This window comes from Paramisgurnus dabryanus, chromosome 22 (assembly GCF_030506205.2).
Source record: "Paramisgurnus dabryanus chromosome 22, PD_genome_1.1, whole genome shotgun sequence".
NCBI classification, from domain to species: Eukaryota; Metazoa; Chordata; class Actinopteri; order Cypriniformes; family Cobitidae; genus Paramisgurnus; species Paramisgurnus dabryanus.
This window is the reverse complement of record NC_133358.1, coordinates 7,633,937-7,652,960: the sequence shown is the minus strand read 5'-3', so window position 1 is coordinate 7,652,960 and position 19,024 is coordinate 7,633,937. Positions and strand designations below refer to the sequence as shown.

Genomic DNA, 19,024 nt, shown 5'->3' with positions numbered 1-19,024 from the left:
CATTAAATGCTTTTGAAAGATGTAAGTACTTGTTTGTCCAGCAGAGTGCGCCCTACTGGTTGCTAATGGTGACCCAGGTCACTCACTGTAGTAACACCAGCCAACCCCCCTTCACTTTAGTCAGTCTCTCAGTTCAGGTGGAGGCAGCCACGCGGTTTCTTCACAACATTTTACACCTAGTATTAAGATGCGCTTTGGTCGATTGGATTGGTGTTTTTATTCCGTCTCTTTTGTCCACTTGCGAGTTGTTTAAAACGCAAGCGGAAGAAATGACGCGAGGCGGAGAAAGGACGCGCTTTAACTGACGCGCAAGTCTGTGGGAGTACAGCTGCTTGTGCGGTTACTGAACATGCTCATTTCAAAGCAATTGATTAAATAAGCTCGCGCAACTTTACACCCTCGTTAAATTAAAGAGGCGGAGAGAAGACGCTTTAGTTTTATAAAAGTTTAAATTCCCGGCAGAACACTGTGGGTTCGTGTTATAAAAACGTTGTGCAGTACATTAAAAATAAGCCTACATCAGTATGTTGTCAGTAAAGCATTGTCGTCTTAACAGTAATTTTCTAATTTATTTGTGAAGTACATAACTTACTGTAAAGCAAATAAACAATGACTTTATAAGTTTCCATTTTCAAAATAAGCCCAATATAACATTATCCTCGTCAAAACTGACAATCATTTAAGTTATATGTATTTTGTATTGTTTGTGTTTTAAAGTTATTTATAATTAGTCAAGTTTACTGTTTTGTGCACTTATATCAGAATCATTTTGGATAATAAAGTTTATTGTTAACTTGTAAAACACACCTGCCTATATTACATATCTTTGTCACGTCATTTTAAGTGTTTGATCACCACATTTGTGAGTGATCATTGCAAAAAAAGTATTTATATATAGTATATTCTGTTAATGTATATAGTGTATTATATGTACAGTAGCCTGCTGTAGTATAATATACTGTAGTATATGTGTACTGTACTATAATATACACATAAAGAATATCGTCCGATATATCGTTATCTGTGTTTTTTTACTCTCTAATATCTGTATCGGCCCCAAAAAATGCATATCGGTCGGGCTCTACTGTAAGCAATTATATATTTCCAACAGTGTAATATTGTAGTTATGATTTATTGTTTAGCATGCATGGTTAAGATTTCATTGACTGTTTAGATGTATAATGACATTTTATGTGGCATATATGTTGTAAGCATTCTTTCAAAGCAGCCAAAAAGATTTCACAGAGCAAAATATTGTGCACCATTTTGTATGATTTATTTGTGATAGGTTGATGTTTCTACAAAAGACTGTTTTCTATTTCCATCATGTAGCAAGTCACACTGGATGCTTTGTGTAAGTCATCAACATTTTTTTTTGTGTGAAAATTGATTTCTGTATTTGTGTTTTTTAACAACCATTTTCAGATTTTGCGTCCAAAGCTGAAACAGGTGTTTTTTCTTGATTCACTTTGAGCGAGTGGTCTGAGTGATGGAAGATACAGTCGAGTGTACAGGTCTTTTACATAAGCTCAGTTGTTCATGTTTAGAAGTTCCAGTTGAACAGTTCTTGTTCAATTTCTCAGCTGCTGTATAGTGGTTCAGTTCTAAACCATTCAGCTTTTATTTCTTTTTTTTCTTTTGTGATGTTCTTGTGTTAATGATGTCTGATGAGAATTATATGAGGTTTATAACCAATCAACAGTAGGCCTAAGTGGTATACACAATCAAAATGGGGGACTGTTGTATAGTGTGTTCGTAATGTTAGCAGCAGAGTACTAGAGATAGGGATGAGATACCTTTTGAATAGGGGCATATTTTGTTGATTTTTTATTTCGACATAATTTCTCAATTTCTAAAAATCACTTAATAGGAGGGTTGCTCAGACTGTTATTCCTGGCCATTGGACTGAGATTTCCTGTAAAGATCTTCCGGTAAGTTTTTGAATCATCACTTATTCTTCTAGCACACAATTCATTTAATTACTTTCTTGCTTACTTGCTTCTTTCCATTTCTTGATTTGCTTGCAAACCTTATCCAGGAGATTCCAATGCAGCATTTCTCCAATAATTGTGGAGTTGTGCTCATGGTGAGTTTTTATATGACAGTAACATTGGTTTAATTTAGAAATAAAATAATAAAAGGTCTTAACAAGTAACCTTTGAATTTCAGTATGGCCAGTACATTTCTCACATTTGTTTTGCAAGCCAATATAAAAACATTTTTAAACATTGTCTCTCTCTCTCTCTCTCTCTCTCTCTCTCTCTCTCTCTCTCTCTCTCTCTCTCTCGAGCGTCTGTTGAGCGAGCGGGAGTAGTGTGAGGTGGCGTGAGCATGGCCAGAGCCTGTGAGTTATCTTTTTTATATACTTTTTTCGGCGGATTTTGGCTGTTTTTTTTTTTTCTTTTTGTCTGTGCGGGCCGCGTGTAGCCGTGCTTTTTGGGAAAATAACATGACGGCCCCGCGATCACAGTTATTGAGCAAACTTACACGTCGCCATGGTGTCAAAGTGGCATCCGCGGTGAGCGTACAGGACTGCTGTTTGGCCATAGGTGAAGTTATCGGACATGAGAACATATTGTCGGCTTCAAAAATGAACAGTTCTATTGAGAATGCCAACAATATAGTTGAAACTGGATTAGTCCTCGACGGGCTTTTTACACCTGTCCTTCCTCTGTCTATGCCTTCAAAAAAAGTTCTTCTGTCTAATGTACCACCCTTCATGAGTGATAAAACATTAGTGAGAATTTTGTCCCGATATGGAAAAATTGTGTCTCCAATCAAGATGATAGCAATTGGATGTAATTCTCCTCTTTTAAAGCATGTCATTTCATTTAGACGTTTTGTTTATATGATTCTGCAAGAAGAGGAAGAACTGGAGTTATCGCTGCACTTGAAAGTTGACGAATTTGATTATATCATCTATGCTACGACGGAGAAAATGAAATGTTTTCATTGTAGAGAAGTGGGTCATTTAATTCGTGCGTGTCCAAGGAAAAATGCGGCGGACGCAGATAACGCTGAACAACCCGGGACGTCAGGCGCAAATCACGCTGAACAACCCGGGACGTCAGGCGCAAATCTACCTGTGACAAAGGCAGGTAAGGCAGAGAAGAGAGAGGTTGTGAAGTTTTAAAGTCCCCATTAAAAGAAAAAAAACCAGGTGACTCTCAAATAGTCAGAGCTAAGAAAGCAGGTGTGGAGGACATACATGTTGAAGACGGAATAGATAGTGACAGTGAATCTTCTGACTCTAGCGTCAGCTTTTCACAGAGTGATTTACATAGCACTTATGAGGTGGACGATGTTAAACTCTTTCTCAGAGCTACAAAAAATAAGAGAGGGGTTAAAGTTGAACAATTTTTTCCTGACATTAAACAATTTGTGGACAAAACTAGAATGTTTATGTCGGAGGGGTTGTTTACTAACAAGGAAATATACTGTTTGAAGAAAATAGTCAGAAAACTGGTTTCTGATCATGCCAATGTTGGAAATGAAGAAGATTAACAAACTGATTTCAGATTTGATGTTTTTATATGGTTTATTTTTGTTATTTTTCTTTTTTTCTCTTTCCATGTGCGACATTGCAACCATGAATATTAATGGGGGAAGATATATGAGAAAAAGGGCAGGAATATTTGAGTTGGTTAAACAAAGAAAAATTGATGTAATTATGTTACAAGAAACGCATAGTGATTTAAAAAATGATACTGAGTGGGCAAGAGAATGGGATGGGACGTCCATTCTGAGCCACAACACCTCACTCAGTGGTGGTGTAGCAATTCTCTTTGCAAAAAAATTTACTCCTGCCTCCTACCAAGTGGAAGAGGTAGTCAAGGGTAGACTGCTAAAAGTTTAAGCCATTTTTGACAAAATGTCTTTTGTTTTTATTTGTGTGTATATCCCCACATCAGTTTTTTTGATAATTTACCCCAATTGTCACCGGAAGCCAAAACCAAAATCTCAGGTGCCTTGACCCTTGGAGAACGGTATAAGAACCTCCAAGAAACGGAGTCTGGAAAGGCAGCCGGAATCGACGGCTTACCAGCTGACTTTTATAAGTCTTTTTGGACAGTACTGGGCAATGATTTGCTTGAGGTACTAAATGAAAGTGTGAGGGAGGGGCAGTTGCCTTTAAGCTGCCGTAGAGCAGTGTTGACCCTCTTGCCTAAGAAAGGTGACCTAACAGAGATAAGGTGTTGGCGACCGGTTTCGTTGCTCTGCAGTGATTTCAAGCTGCTTTCTAAAACATTAGCGAATAGATTGTCAGGGGTGATAGAGGGAGTTATTCATCCTGATCAGACCTATTGCGTTCCCGGTAGGTCCATTTTTGACAACGTTTCTTTGATTCGTGACATTTTTGATATCTCCAAGATATTTAACGTGGATTGTGGCCTAATTTCGTTAGATCAAGAAAAGGCTTTTAACAGGGTTGAACACTGTTACTTATGGAGAGTTTCAGAAGCCTTTGGTTTTGATCAGAAGTTCATTGATTTTATTAAAGTTCCCTTTCAGGCGGTCACTACGACGTCACGTCGTGACCGACGAATTGGGAACTCGCTTAGAGAGACCAATCTGCTTCGTACTCTACTAAAACGCCAATGAACTTGGCATTGAGATATTTGCATAATGCTGGCGCCGCCCCGCCAGGTGCGTATATAAGCCACAGGTGCAAATATGGAAATTAGCTTTTTCGCTTCGAAAGCCGGCATTATCTGCTACTGAGAAGCTACTCTCTGCTCTTCTGGGAACGGTTGCTGAAGTTGATTGACAAGCAGTACTAACACAGCGGACGCTCGCAGTATTCCACTGCTCTGCATATTTTTTGTTTTGAGTTTAGTGTGTGCGTTGCCTCTCCCTGTGCGCATCATCAGCTGAGCACCTAAGAGTGATTTCCCTAAAGAGTGATACGTGAGAGCTCTGTGTCTTTTTAAAGACAGCCACTCTCTCATATATTCGGAGATCAGCGTCCTTTTCAGGATAGCTTTTCCTTCGTGCGATCTTGGATGCGAGAAGTACAGGGATTCCAGTGACGGTCACGAGCGCTGTCTTCGTGCTTGGGCATCGAGCACTCCGAGGCTGCGTTCGTGGAGGCGGAGACGACTGTCGTTTCTACGGGAACGACGTCCGCGCCTTTGCAGTGCTGAACGCCGCCATGGTGCGACTGTCAAGCGCTCGCAGGACGCTCTTCGCATTACTACGCTGAGTAGGACAGAGGATGCGTCCTTCACCTACCGGCCTTCTCATCCTCAGCCGGTTGAGGCTCCGGTGGAGACTGCAGAGTCGTGTTCTGCGATTTCTGCCGAATCCATTGGACCTCCTTCTGATCCTGTCACTTCTGCAGCATCAGAGGGGTGCCCATTTTTTCCCTCCGTGGCGGAGTCGTCCCGGAGATGGCGGCCGTGCCCACTCGAGCGGCGAAGACGGTAGAGTTGGAGGGGTTAATCCCTCTCCGCCCGAACCGTCCCGCCCACATGATTGGTACTTCGGAGCTGCCCGGGCCTCTACGGTCCTCACCTCCTGTGCCTGCCTTTCCCGACGGCACGAAGAGCTGACGTGATTTGCGGCCGTCTCGGCCGTTCAGCTTTCACCCCTCACCAACCGAGCCGCTATAAGGACGGGGATCCCTTCAGTAGAGCGGGAGGTTGCGTTGCAGCTGCGTTCCTGGAGGGACCACCCAACCCTTCCCTCTCGTGTTTGTATAGACAGTCGTCCGGTTACGGGCGCTGCGTATCAGGCATGCGGAGACGCGGCTTCAGCCCTGCACGCAATAACGTTGCTGCAGTGACTTTAGAGATTTACAAGGGAGGCCGCGACCTTCAGTCGTGCGATGTCCACCACAGTGGTCCAAGATCGCCACGTTTGGCTGTGTCTGGCTTACATGACGGACGCAGACGAGAACAACTTCCTGAATGCTCCTGTCTCACAGACCGGCCTCTTCGGCGAGCCCGGGGAGTCGTACAGAGGCGATCTCCTAGGTCGTGCCCCGGCGAAAGAGAGCTGCCCTGGTCCACCAACGCCGGCTCCTCAGTCTGCTTCTCGCCGTCGGCGTCCTGCGGCGGCCACCTCCGTTCCCCTCCTCGGACCCCATCTCGGCAGCGCAGGGGAACTGGTTGTCAGCAGCTCGCCCCGCCCGCTTAGCCGCTTCCCGTGAAAATCGGGAGTTTAAGTGGCCAGAGACGGGCGACCCGGAGTGGCAGAGGATCACTCTTCAGGAGACAGTGATTCGCTCCTTCCCCCGGTAGAGGGTCGGGTGGAAAATCCTTGGTTTGCATATGTTCCACCGGCTGTCCAGCCGGTACCCACTTAACCACACATAAGAGTGCATTCCTCTTCCCTCTCCAGGTCTCCAGAGGATCGAGAGAGCCGTGAGCGTACACCTGCTCACCCTACCTCTCCTCTATCGCCAGCGGGTGTCCTGAGGAGTCCGAGCTCTCCACTGAGGAGACCGGACCACCAGCACCCTCATCGGAGTCTGCGCTCTCCGCAGAGGAGACCAGACGACCGTCACCCTCAGCGGGCTCAGGTCAGTGTCACACACACACACACACACACACACACACATACTGTAGATGTTTATGCTGTCACAGCAGACGCACCGGCAGTCCTACCTGTCTCGCTTCGCTGCCCCACCGCGGGTACTTCGGTAGTGTCGTTAATTCTCCTCGTACGGTCTCTGGATGCTTCGCTTCAGTTCCCAGCCCGTCTCGTTGGGTTTTACGCACTATCCGCCTTGGTTACGAAATACAATTACCGGCACTCCCCCAAATTCTCGGACATTCGTTTCACTATAGTGAAAGCGTCCGATGCACATGTACTGCGTGCAAAAGTCAATGTCCTGCTGGCGAAGGACATTACTGAGAATGATGATAGGGTTTTTCCAGCCTTTATCTCATAGTACCCAAAATACGCGGTGGGTTACGACCGATTTATTTACGCACGGGCTCTACAAATGTGATCCTTTAGGATGATACGCCGAGGCTCGTATTTCAATATTCAGATCGGTTTGCAGCATAGACCTGTAGACGTGTACTTCATGTGTCCATCTCCCCTCGCCTTAGACCGTTTTTCGCTCTCCGTTCATGGAGTGGACATACTAATACTAAGTACACCATTCGAGCTGTCTCTCTCTCCCCGTGTCTCCATGAAAGTGCTAGTCACGGCATTAAAATCTCAGAGAGAGAGAACGTTGTTCACATTCTGCTTATATTTACGTCAACTTATAATAGCACGTTCTTGGCAGATGTGCGCGAACACAGAGATTTAATGCTTCAGCATCTCGCTCGTTAAGTCATCAGGTCAACTGGGAAAAGAGCAACTTTGCCCCGTGCAGAGGATCCTTTTCTCAGTATGGAAATAGACTCGATCGACTAATTGGCGTGTTTTACAAGAGCGCGCAACCAGTCAGTTCTGACTTGCCTCTGTTTAATTCGAGGGAAGTACGCGGTCCCTCTGAAACAATTTCAGAAGCTCCTGGACATATGGCAGCAGCTGCGGCGTGACATCTGCTCGAGCTGCTTCATATGAGACCGCTTCAGCATTGGTTTTACAATCGAGTCTTGAGGAGAGCGTGGCGCAATGGCATACACCGTGTAACCATTACACCTGCGTGTCATTTCTATTTTACCCCGTGGTCAGACCCAGCATTTCTGATAGCAAGATATGCCTCTGAGTCGGGTCTCCTGGCATTCTGTAGCACATGCGATGCCCCCAGCACGGGATGAGCAGCCACGTATGACGGGCTTGCAGTCTCAGGGGTGTGCATAGCACCCCAACTGCCGCGAGCGGTGCGCTGTATATCTGGGACTTGTACGCTCCGCTATGGAGATGCGAGGGAAGGATGTATTAGCCGACACCGACAACATTGCGACTGTTGCGTTATTTACCGTTAAGGCGGTTTTTGCGCTCTCGTCACCTGTCGCATCTTGCTCGTCATCTCCTCCTTTGGAGTCAGAAGCATCTGAGGTCCCTTCGTGCCATTCACATTCCGGGTTCGCTCAATACAGTGGCAGACGCGCTTTCCCGAGCTGCGCGCCCCGGAGAATGGCGACTTCACCCCCAGACGGTCCAGCTAATTTGGAATAAGTTCGGTCGTGCGCAGATAGATCTATTTGCGTCACCGGACGATACCCACTGTCGCCTGTTTTATTCACTAACCGAGGACAGCCTCGGCGTGGATGTGCTGACACACTGCTGGCCGCGGAGGATGCGCAAATACGCATTCACTCCAGTGAGCTTAATCGCACAGACACTGTGCAAAGTCAGGCAGGACAAGGAGAGCCTTTTTTTAGTCGCCCCGTACTGGACGACCAGGAATTGGTTTTCAGAGTTAATGCTCCTCGCGACAGCCCCTCCCTGGCGATTTCCCCTGAGGAAAGACTTTCTTTGTATGTATGGTCGTTGAGCGTGCGCAAGGTTTAGGTGATTTATCGCAAGCGGTATCTAACACCATCGACGCGGTACGAGCACCGTCCACAAGACGGGCTTACGCGCTTAAATGAAACCCTTTTTCGTCACCTGGTGCTCTTCGCAACGCGAGGACCCCAGAGAATGCTTAACATTGTGCTTTTATATCTTCAACATAGGTTAGATGGTAGGCTGTCCCTCCGCCATTAAAGTTGATATCGCCGCTATTTCTGCTCATCACTCACTTATTAACGGCAGATCAGTTGGCCAGCATGATTTGGTTATTAGATTTTAAGAGGCGCTCGCAGGCTAAACCCCTCGCGCCCTCCCTCTATTCCTCCTGAGACCTGTCCATGGTGCTGAAGCCCTACAGGTCCCCCGTTCGATCCTTTGCAGTCTGCGAGTCTGAAGTTTTTATCAATGAAAACTCAGACCCTGCTAGCATTGGCCTCCGTGAGGCGAGTAAGGGATTTATATGCATTCTCTGTTGACGATTCGTGCCTTCAGTTTGGTCCTGCTGTCTCGCTGAGACCCAGACCAGGCTACGTGCCCAAAGTTCCCACCACTCCCTTCAGAGATCAGGTGGTGAGCTTGCAAGCGCTGCCCCTGGAGGAGGCAGACCCAACCGTGGCTTTATTATGTCCCGTACGAGCGTTACGCCTCTACATGGATCGCACTCAAAGCCTCAGGACCTCAGACCAGCTCTTTGGTTGTTACGGTGCTCAGCAGAGAGGGAAAGCTGTCACTAAGCAGAGGATGTCTCTTTGGATAGATGATACTATCGCCCTGGCTTATAATCTGCAGGGCATTCCTTGTCCATTTAAATTGAGCGCTCACTCTACTAGGAGTGTTGCCTCATTTTGGGCACTCGCTCGTGGTTCCTCGCTAACAGACATCTGCAGAGCTGCTGGTTGGGCGACACCTAATACGTTCATTAGATTTTAGTGTTCGTGTCGAGCCTGTCTCCTCTCGTGCCCTTTCCTCGTTAGGGGAAGCACAGAGAACAGGCTCGCAGGTCGGCTTGCAGCCTCCGACTGCTGCTCCAAACTGAGCTCAGTATGGAAGGCCATCAAGGCAAAAACGCATAATAATTTGTTTTGCCTTCCTCCGCTGCCTTGGCAGCCTGATGTTGCGGAGCATTCGCTGCCAGCCTCTCACTAGCTGCATCCTCGCGAACCTGTGTTTGGCTCGGGCATCCACATTGCGTCCCACCGGGTTCCTTTGTGAGTATTTTTCCGTGGGGTTAATCCTACTAGCCCACGTTTCCCTCAGCAGAGCACTGCTTTGCTTACACAGCCACGGCTGTCATTTATACCTCAACTACGGTTGACTTTCGCCCACCAATAGCCCTTAACGGGGCGGTGGCTTCCGCAGCGTCCCTATACCGCTCAGATAGGGCACTTCCCAGTCGCTGGCACTACTGTGGGGTTAAAGGAACATCTAGTGCCCGGCCTTCTGCCTTAAAACCTAATTCTCCTTCTCCTTAAGTGGAACCGGAGGGCTTTACGCAGACACTGGAAGAGGTCAGCCCTCAGTGGCGTTTTGGTAGGGATTCCCAATTCGTCGGTCACGACGTGACGTCGTAGTGACCGACTGAAAGGGAACGTCTCGGTTACGTATGTAACCCTCGTTCCCTGAAGGAAGGGAACGGAGACGTCACGTCCCGTCGCCACAGGGCTGCTCCCTGCTGTTTATCGGCCGGTCACACTTTCCGGCTTTCTCAGCTAAATGAAGCTAATTTCCATATTTGCACCTGTGGCTTATATATGCACCTGGCGGGGCGGCGCCAGCATTATGCAAATATCTCAATGCCAAGTTCATTGGCGTTTTAGTAGAGTACGAAGCAGATTGGTCTCTCTAAGCGAGTTCCCAATTCGTCGGTCACGACGTGACGTCTCCGTTCCCTTCCTTCAGGGAACGAGGGTTACATACGTAACCGAGACGTTCTCTATAGTGGAGCTCAGAGTTTACTTAAGGTGAATGGAAGTCTATGTGCTCCTTTTAATGCTTGCAGAGGTGTTAGACAAGGGTGCTCACTGTCCGGCATGTTATATTCCCTAGCAATAGAACCTCTCTTACACCAGTTAAGGACTAAGCTTAAGGGTTTTTGTCTGCCAAATAATAAAGGCAATGTCATTTTGTGAGCCTATGCTGATGATGTTGTGGTCATGGTTAATGGGCAGGTTGACATACATGTTCTGTCAGGGTTGCTTAAAACTTTTAAAAAATTATCATCTGCAAATGTTAATTGGGCTAAGAGTGAAGCTATACTTTTGGGCAATTGGTCAGAAAACAGACCAAAACTGCCGGAAGGATTAAAATGGGAAAAAGCAGGTTTTAAATATTTAGGTGTTTACCTTGGGGATGAGACAACAATGCAAAAGAACTGGGAAGGTGTCATTGAAAAAGTTAAAGGACGTCTAGATAAATGGAAGCGTTTTTTGCCAATGTAATCATATAGAGGGCGCATTTTAATTATTAATAATTTGGTTGCATCCTCCTTGTGGCATAAACTAAACTGTATTGACCCTCCTCTCCACTTACTCACAAAGGTCCAAGCTCTTTTAGTTGATTTTTTTGGGATAGGATGCACTGGGTACCACAAAGTGTTTTGTTTTTATCCAAAGAGGAGGGGGGTCAAGGGTTAATACATTTACAAAGCAGACTGGCAACTTTTCGCTTGCAGTTTGTTCAAAGATTGTTATTTGGTTCTACTGATTGTAAATGGTGTGATGCTGCTAATGTGATTTTGCACAAATTGGAGAATCTAGGGCTAGACAAAGCTCTTTTTTTAATGAATCCATTGCAAATTAACTTTTCTACTTTGCCAGTGTTCTACAGAAAAATTTTTAAAGTATGGAGTCTTTTTAACATAAAAAGTGACACATCACATTCCCTTTATTGGTTATTAAAGGAGCCCCTAATCCATGGATCACGGATGGACTTAGCTACAAGTGATTGTTTTCCAGGTTTCAACAGGATGCTGATTGTGAATAGAATCATTACTATGGAACAGTTACTGGATTTATCTGGTCCTGATTTTATGAATGTAGAAGCGCTGGCACAGCAATTGAAAATAAGATCAGTTCGCCTAATTACACAGATGCTATTGAAATGGCAGTCAGTACTCAGTCCGGCTGAGAGGACTTTACTTACAGAATACTGTGAAGGACTCACTGAAGCCAATGTCAAAGATCCCTTCCCTGATGTGTTAATTTCAAATAATCTAGGAGATGTTTCTGATGTTTTTTTGGATAGTGTTGTGTTTTCGGATGTGAATTTTTCTTTATGTACAGGCAAAACATTGTATAAACATTGTGTAATTGTTTTTTGTAAAAAATCTTTAAACATGAAAGTGGATACTCCATGGCGTGATTTTTTTAAACTGGAGGTAGACAAAAAGCCTGAGTGGAGAGCTCTTTACAAACCACCGTTGGCTAAAAAAGCAGGTGACTTACAGTGGAGAATTTTGCATGGTATTATTGCTGTTAACGCTTTTATTTCTATTTTGAATCCTGAAGTTGGTGTTGAGTGGCCTTTTGGTAATGAGAGGGAAACTGTGTTTCATGCTTTTTTAAATTGTTCCAGATTGCAGTCCTTGTTTCTACTGCTTGGTAACATATTTAGTAAATGTAATGAGGTATTTTATCCAGTGGTTTTTATTTTAGGTTTCAAATATGTTGTTAGAAAAAAAATGTTGTGTCAGCTTTTGAACTTTGTGTTGGGTCAGGCTAAGATGGCCATTTATATAAGTAGAAAACAGAAGATTGAACAGAATTTGGTTTAAAACATTGTGGTTGTTTTCTCAAAAATGTTACAATCAAGAATACAGACTGATTTTAATTATTATAAGATGGTAAACGATTTGATTACATTTGAGGGTGTTTGGTGTTATAATGAAATTTTATGTACTGTTGTCGATGATTAATTGTTTTTTACTTTTCTGCAGTGAGAATGCACATCATGTGATTTGAAATTGATTTATGGCAATGTAGTGCTGTAACCCTGTTTTTTGGTAATAAAGTGTTGTAAAATCTCAATCTCTCTCTCTCTCTCTCTCTCTCTCTCTCTCTCTCTCTCTCTCTCTCTCTCTCTCTCTCTCTCTCTCTAGGTCTCCTACAGATCGAAAAAGCCACAGAAAAGATGCTGGGGTTAAAGGCACATGTGAAGTCAAAACTGGTATGGTAAACCGTTTGAAATAACACTTTTAAAAAAATGGCAAGTAAAAATTAACATTTTTTCTTTTTTTTACAGCCATGGATCCAACAGGAGGCCTTGCTGATGTATTGTTGAATATTATTTCTTAAAAAATAAATTAGAATAATGTAATATTTTAAAATAGTTTTTCCATATTTTTATTTCCAGCTACCACAAGAGGTGCTCAGTCACATTCTTCTTGATGTTGTTTATGAAGAAGGAGACAAAGCCTTTCACACTCTGTCACTGGTGTGCAAGAAGTTCAATGAAACTGTCCACCATCCAGCTTTTCTTAAAAAAGCTCACTTTGCCTGGCTGGAAAGTATGTATACCCAGCTAACAGGGAACGTTCTTATAACTTTGGCTAACGTTCTGTAAAGGTTCTCCCAAAGTTATCCAAAAATGTTCTTGCAATAACATTAGTAGAACGTTTCCCTAACGTTATCTGCAATAAATAAACGTCCTTAAAACGTTAGCATTAGAAACGTTTTTATTGTATTGTTAGTGGAACGTTCTACACACTCAAGCATTGCAAGTGTTACCATTGTGTATGTAATGTAACGTTCTTAAAACGGTAGCATTGCAAACATTATAATTGCATTGTTAGCGGAACGTTCTACATACCCTAGCATTGGAAACGTTACCATTGTGTATGTAATCTAACGTCCTTAAAACGGCAACATTGAAAACATTACCATTTTGTATGTAATATAACGTTCTTAAAACGGTAGCATTGCAAATGTTATAAATGCATTGTTAGCAGAACGTTTTACATACCCTAGCATTAAAAATGTTACCATTGTTGTATGTAATGTAACGTTCTTAAAACGGTAGCATTGCAAACGTTAAAATTGCTTTGTTAGCAGAACATTCTGCACACCCTAGCCTTAAAAACGTTACCATTGTGTATGTAATGTAACGTTTTTAAAACGGCAACATTGAAAACGTTACCATTTTGTATGTAATGTAACATTCTTAAAACTGTAGCATTGCAAACGTTATATATGCTTTGTTATCAGAACATTCTGCACACCCTAGCATTAAAAACATTACCATTGTGTATGTAATGTAACGTTCTTAAAACGGTAACATTGAAAACGTTACCATTGTGTATGTAATGTAACATTCTTAAAACGGTAGCATTGCAAACGTTATATTTGCTTTGTTATCAGAACATTCTGCACACCCTAGCATTAAAAACGTTACCATTGTGTATGTAATGTAACGTTCTTAAAACGGTAGCATTGCAAACGTTAAAATTGCTTTGTTAGCAGAACATTCTGCACACCCTAGCCTTAAAATCGTTACCATTGTGTATGTAATGTTACATTCTTAAAACTGTAGCATTGCAAAAGTTATATTTGCTTTGTTATCAGAACATTCTGCACACCCTAGCATTAAAAACTTTACCATTGTGTATGCAATGTAACGTTCTTAAAACGGTAACATTGAAAACGTTACCATTGTGTATGTAATGTAACATTCTTAAAACGGTAGCATTGCAAACGTTATATTTGCTTTGTTATCAGAACATTCTGCACACCCTAGCATTAAAAACGTTACCATTGTGTATGTAATGTAACGTTCTTAAAACAGCAACATTGCAAACGTTATATTTGCTTTGTTATCAGAACATTCTGCACACCCTAGCATTAAAAACGTTACCATTGTGTATGTAATGTAACATTCTTAAAATGGTAACATTGAAAACGTTACCATTGTGTATGTAATGTAACATTCTTAAAATGGTAACATTGAAAACGTTACCATTGTGTATGTAATGTAACATTCTTAAAACGGTAGCATTGCAAACGTTATATTTGCTTTGTTATCAGAACATTCTGCACACCCTAGCATTAAAAACGTTACCATTGTGTATGCAATGTAACGTTCTTAAAACAGTAACATTGAAAACGTTACCATTGTGTATGTAATGTAACGTTCTTAAAACGGTAGCATTGCAAACGTTAAAATTGCTTTGTTAGCAGAACATTCTGCACACCCTAGCCTTAAAATCGTTACCATTGTGTATGTAATGTAACGTTCTTAAAACTGTAACATTAAAAACGTTACCATTGTGTATGTAATGTTACATTCTTAAAACTGTAGCATTGCAAAAGTTATATTTGCTTTGTTATCAGAACATTCTGCACACCTTAGCATTAAAAACGTTACCATTGTGTATGCAATGTAACGTTCTTAAAACGGTAACATTGAAAACGTTACCATTGTGTATGTAATGTAACATTCTTAAAACGGTAGCATTGCAAACGTTATATTTGCTTTGTTATCAGAACATTCTGCACACCCTAGCATTAAAAACGTTACCATTGTGTATGTAATGTAACGTTCTTAAAACAGCAACATTGCAAACGTTATATTTGCTTTGTTATCAGAACATTCTGCACACCCTAGCATTAAAAACGTTACCATTGTGTATGTAATGTAACATTCTTAAAATGGTAACATTGAAAACGTTACCATTGTGTATGTAATGTAACATTCTTAAAACGGTAGCATTGCAAACGTTATATTTGCTTTGTTATCAGAACATTCTGCACACCCTAGCATTAAAAACGTTACCATTGTGTATGCAATGTAACGTTCTTAAAACAGTAACATTGAAAACGTTACCATTGTGTATGTAATGTAACGTTCTTAAAACAGCAACATTGCAAACGTTATATTTGCTTTGTTATCAGAACATTCTGCACACCCTAGCATTAAAAACGTTACTGTTGTGTATGTAATGTAAAGTTTTTAAAACTGTAGCATTGAAAACGTTACCATTGTGTATGCAATGTAACTTTCTTACAATGGTAGCATTGAAAACGTTATAATTGTATTGTAAGCATTACAACATAACCATTGCATAGTGGAATATTCTAAAAATGTTAGCATAAAAATGTATCTTCTGGGGATTTAAATTGGGGTGAGCCGATCCGATATGCTTTATCGATATTAGTCCGAAATTGGCAAAAATGGCCAGATCGAATATTGTAGAAGGGAGTACCCCAGCTAACAATTTTACGTTATAAAAACGTTCCCGGAACGTCTTACGAAAGTTTGGAAAAGGTTTTTTTTAACGTTCTTACAACGTTAAAAGCGTCCAGTTTTTTTGACGTGGTATTAACGTTAATGTGTGGTTATAAGAACGTTATAAAAAACGTTTTTAGAAAGGTTCAGTCTGTTGTTATATTAATGGTCTAATAACGTTTTTAAAAACGTTATTGAAAAGTTCCATTCACCATTATATTAATGTTCTCAGAACGTTTTTCTAACGTTCGTAACAGGTTATAAAAACATGGTTTAAACGTTCTTACACAGTACAAACGTCCAGTTTTTTAGACGTAGTGTTAACGTTATTGTTTGGTTTCAAGAACGTTTTTAAAAACGTTTCTAGAATGGTTCGGTTTGTTGTTATGTTAATGTTCTAAGAACGTGTTTCAAAATGTTATTAAAACATTCAAATCACCATGATATTACTGTTCTAGGACGTTTTTAAAACTGTTCTTGAAACGTCCCATTTGCCATTATATTAATGTTCTAGGAACGTTTTTCTAACGTTTGTAACTGGTTACAAAAACATTCGGTTGAAACGTTCTAGGAACGTTAAAAACGTCCAGTTTTTTAGACGTAGTATTAACGTTATTGTTTGGTTACAAGAACGTTTTTAAAAACGTTTCTAGAATGGTTCGGTTTGTTGTTATATTAATGTTCTAGGAACAAGTTTAAAAACGTTATTAAAACATTCCATTCACCATGATATTAATGTTCTAAGAACGTTTTAAAAACGTTCTTAAAACATTCTATTCACCATTATATTAATGTTGTCAAAACGTTTTTCTAACGTTTGTGACAGGTTATAAAAACATTGTTTTTAACGTTCTTAGAACGTTACAAGCGTCCAGTTTTTTAGACGTAGTATTAACGTTACTGTTTGGTTATAAGAACGTTATTCAAAACGTTTTAGAAAGGTTCAGTCTGCTGTTATATTAATGTTCTAAGAACATTTTTAAAAACGTTATTAAAACGTTCCATTCACCATTACATTCATGTTCTCAGAACGTTTTTCTAACGTTCGTAACAGGTTATAAAAACATTGTTTAAACGTTCTTAGACAGTAAAAGCGTCCGGTTTTTAGACGTAGTATTAATGTTATTGTTTGGTTACAAGAACGTTTTTAAAAATGTTTCTAGAATGGTTCGGTTTGTTGTTATATTAATGTTCTAAGAACGTGTTTCAAAACGTTAATAAAACATTCCATTCACCATGATATTAATGTTCTAAGGACTTTTTTAAAACCGTTCTTGAAACCTTCAATTTGTCATTACATTAACGTTTTAAGAACGTTTTTCTAACGTTTGTAACTGGTTAGGTTTAGGTATCAACAAATACTCAAGGTTATGGTATCGACATCGGTATCAGACATGGAAAAAGTTGTATCGGCCCAGTCCTAGATATAAAGAAATGTAAGTAAATGTAAGGATGAGAAAAATAAAAAAATGCCTAGTCCTGGATTAATATCCTAATGCTTTTTGGCATAAATCAAAATCTAAAATTTTGAGCTATAAAATGAATTGTTGGCTATTGCTACAAATTTACCTGTGGTACTTATGACTGGTTTTTGTGATTCAGTCACATTTTATTTTAATCTAATTGATTATTTCAATGATCCAGTCTTGACTCAACTGTGGGGTGGGAAGGCTAATGAATAATCTTTAAGCTTTCCATTTTATAATTTCTATATTGGAATTTTAGAGACAAATATAATTGCAATAACATTTACATACAAAAACGTTGAGAATATTTAAGTGAAAGGAATGTTATTTTTTAAAATATATATAAAAAACATTGTTTATATGAGTGATGTAACGGATTTGCCAGGTTTTTCCCTCACTCACTTCACCAGATCAAAATCACCCAATTACTAATCACGATCACCTGGCACACCTTATCATCTCTGCACCATTTAAGACTCTCACACACAAACACCCTGTCCAGTGCTAGCTATGTTTGTATGCTGCATGGACTAATCTGACTCTATCTACCAGAGGCTTTCAGCCATTGTCGTCATTTGTGTTGGATATTTGGATACTCTGGAATACACCTGTGACTGGGTGGTGTGTTTGTGCCTGCTCTTCACCTGGACTTTCATTTTTTTACCATTACAATTTACCACAACTTTTAATAAACTGTTTGATTTTACTCTCTGCCTCTGTTGTCTTCTGTCCCTGACAAGTGACTTGAATGTTCCTCTAAAAATGTTTTGAATAATGTTCTTGTAACCAAAAAAACCTTCAGCAAAGTTTTTGTAATTTAATGCAAACGTTAGGAAAACGTTAATATAGTGGGGATGAAACATTATAATGTTTTAAAGTTATTTGAACATTTTTATAACAAGACTGGAACGTTCTAAAAACTTTCTAATAACGTTATCATAACCAAACAAAGTTTATAAAAATGTCAAAACGTAGTTTTTAACGTTCTAAGAACGTTTAGAACATAATGTTTTTGTAACCTGTTACAAACGTTAGAAAAACGTTCTGAGAACATTAATATAATGGTAAATGGAACGTTTTAATAACGTTTTTAAAAAGTTCTAAGAACATTATTACAACAACAGATTGAACCTTTCTAAAAACGTTTAAATAACGTTCTTATAACCAAACAGTAACGTTAATACTACGTCTAAAAAACTGGACGCTTTTAACATTCTAAGAACTTTTAAAACAATGTTTTTATAACCTGTCACAAACGTTAGAAAAACGTTTTAAGAACATTAATATAATGGTGAATAGAATGTTTTAAGAACGTTTTTAAAACGTCCTTAGAACATTAATATCATGGTGAATGGAATGTTTTAATAACGTTTTTAAACTTGTTCCTAGAACATTAATATAACAACAAACCGAACCATTCTAGAAACGTTTTTAAAAACGTTCTTGTAACCAAACAATAACGTTAATACTACGTCTAAAAAACTGGACGTTTTAACGTTCCAAGAACGTTTCAACCAAAGGTTTTTGTAACCAGTTACAAACGTTAGAAAAACGTTCCTAGAACATTCATGGAATGGCAAACGGGACGTTTCAAGAACAGTTTTAAAAACGTCCTTAGAACAGTAATATCATGGTGAGGGGAATGTTTTTATAACGTTTGGAAACACGTGCTTAGAACATTAACATAACAACAAACCGAACCATTCTAGAAACGTTTTTAAAAACGTTCTTGTAACCAAACCATAACGTTAATACTACGTCTAAAAAGCTGGACATTTTTAACGTTCCAAGAACGTTTCAACCGAAGGTTTTTGCAACCAGTTACAAACGTTAGAAAAACCTTCCTAGAACATTCATGTAATGGCAAATGGGACGTTTCAAGAACGGTTTTAAAAACGTCCTTAGAACAGTAATATCATGGT

At 40.5% G+C, this 19,024-nt stretch overlaps 1 long non-coding RNA gene across 2 annotated transcripts; it reads left to right on the top strand.

Moving 5' to 3' along the window:
* The first annotated feature begins 1,288 nt into the window (after positions 1–1,288).
* Positions 1,289–12,613, top strand: LOC135785544 (uncharacterized). Of its 2 annotated transcripts, none has more exons than XR_012335759.1 (3): positions 1,289–1,354; positions 1,871–1,931; positions 12,515–12,613. It is a non-coding gene; the product is annotated as an uncharacterized lncRNA (long non-coding RNA). The 2 variants fall into 2 exon arrangements; XR_010546637.1 differs by lacking the exon at positions 12,515–12,613 and adding an exon at positions 2,039–2,077.
* Positions 12,614–19,024: the final 6,411 nt, after the last annotated feature.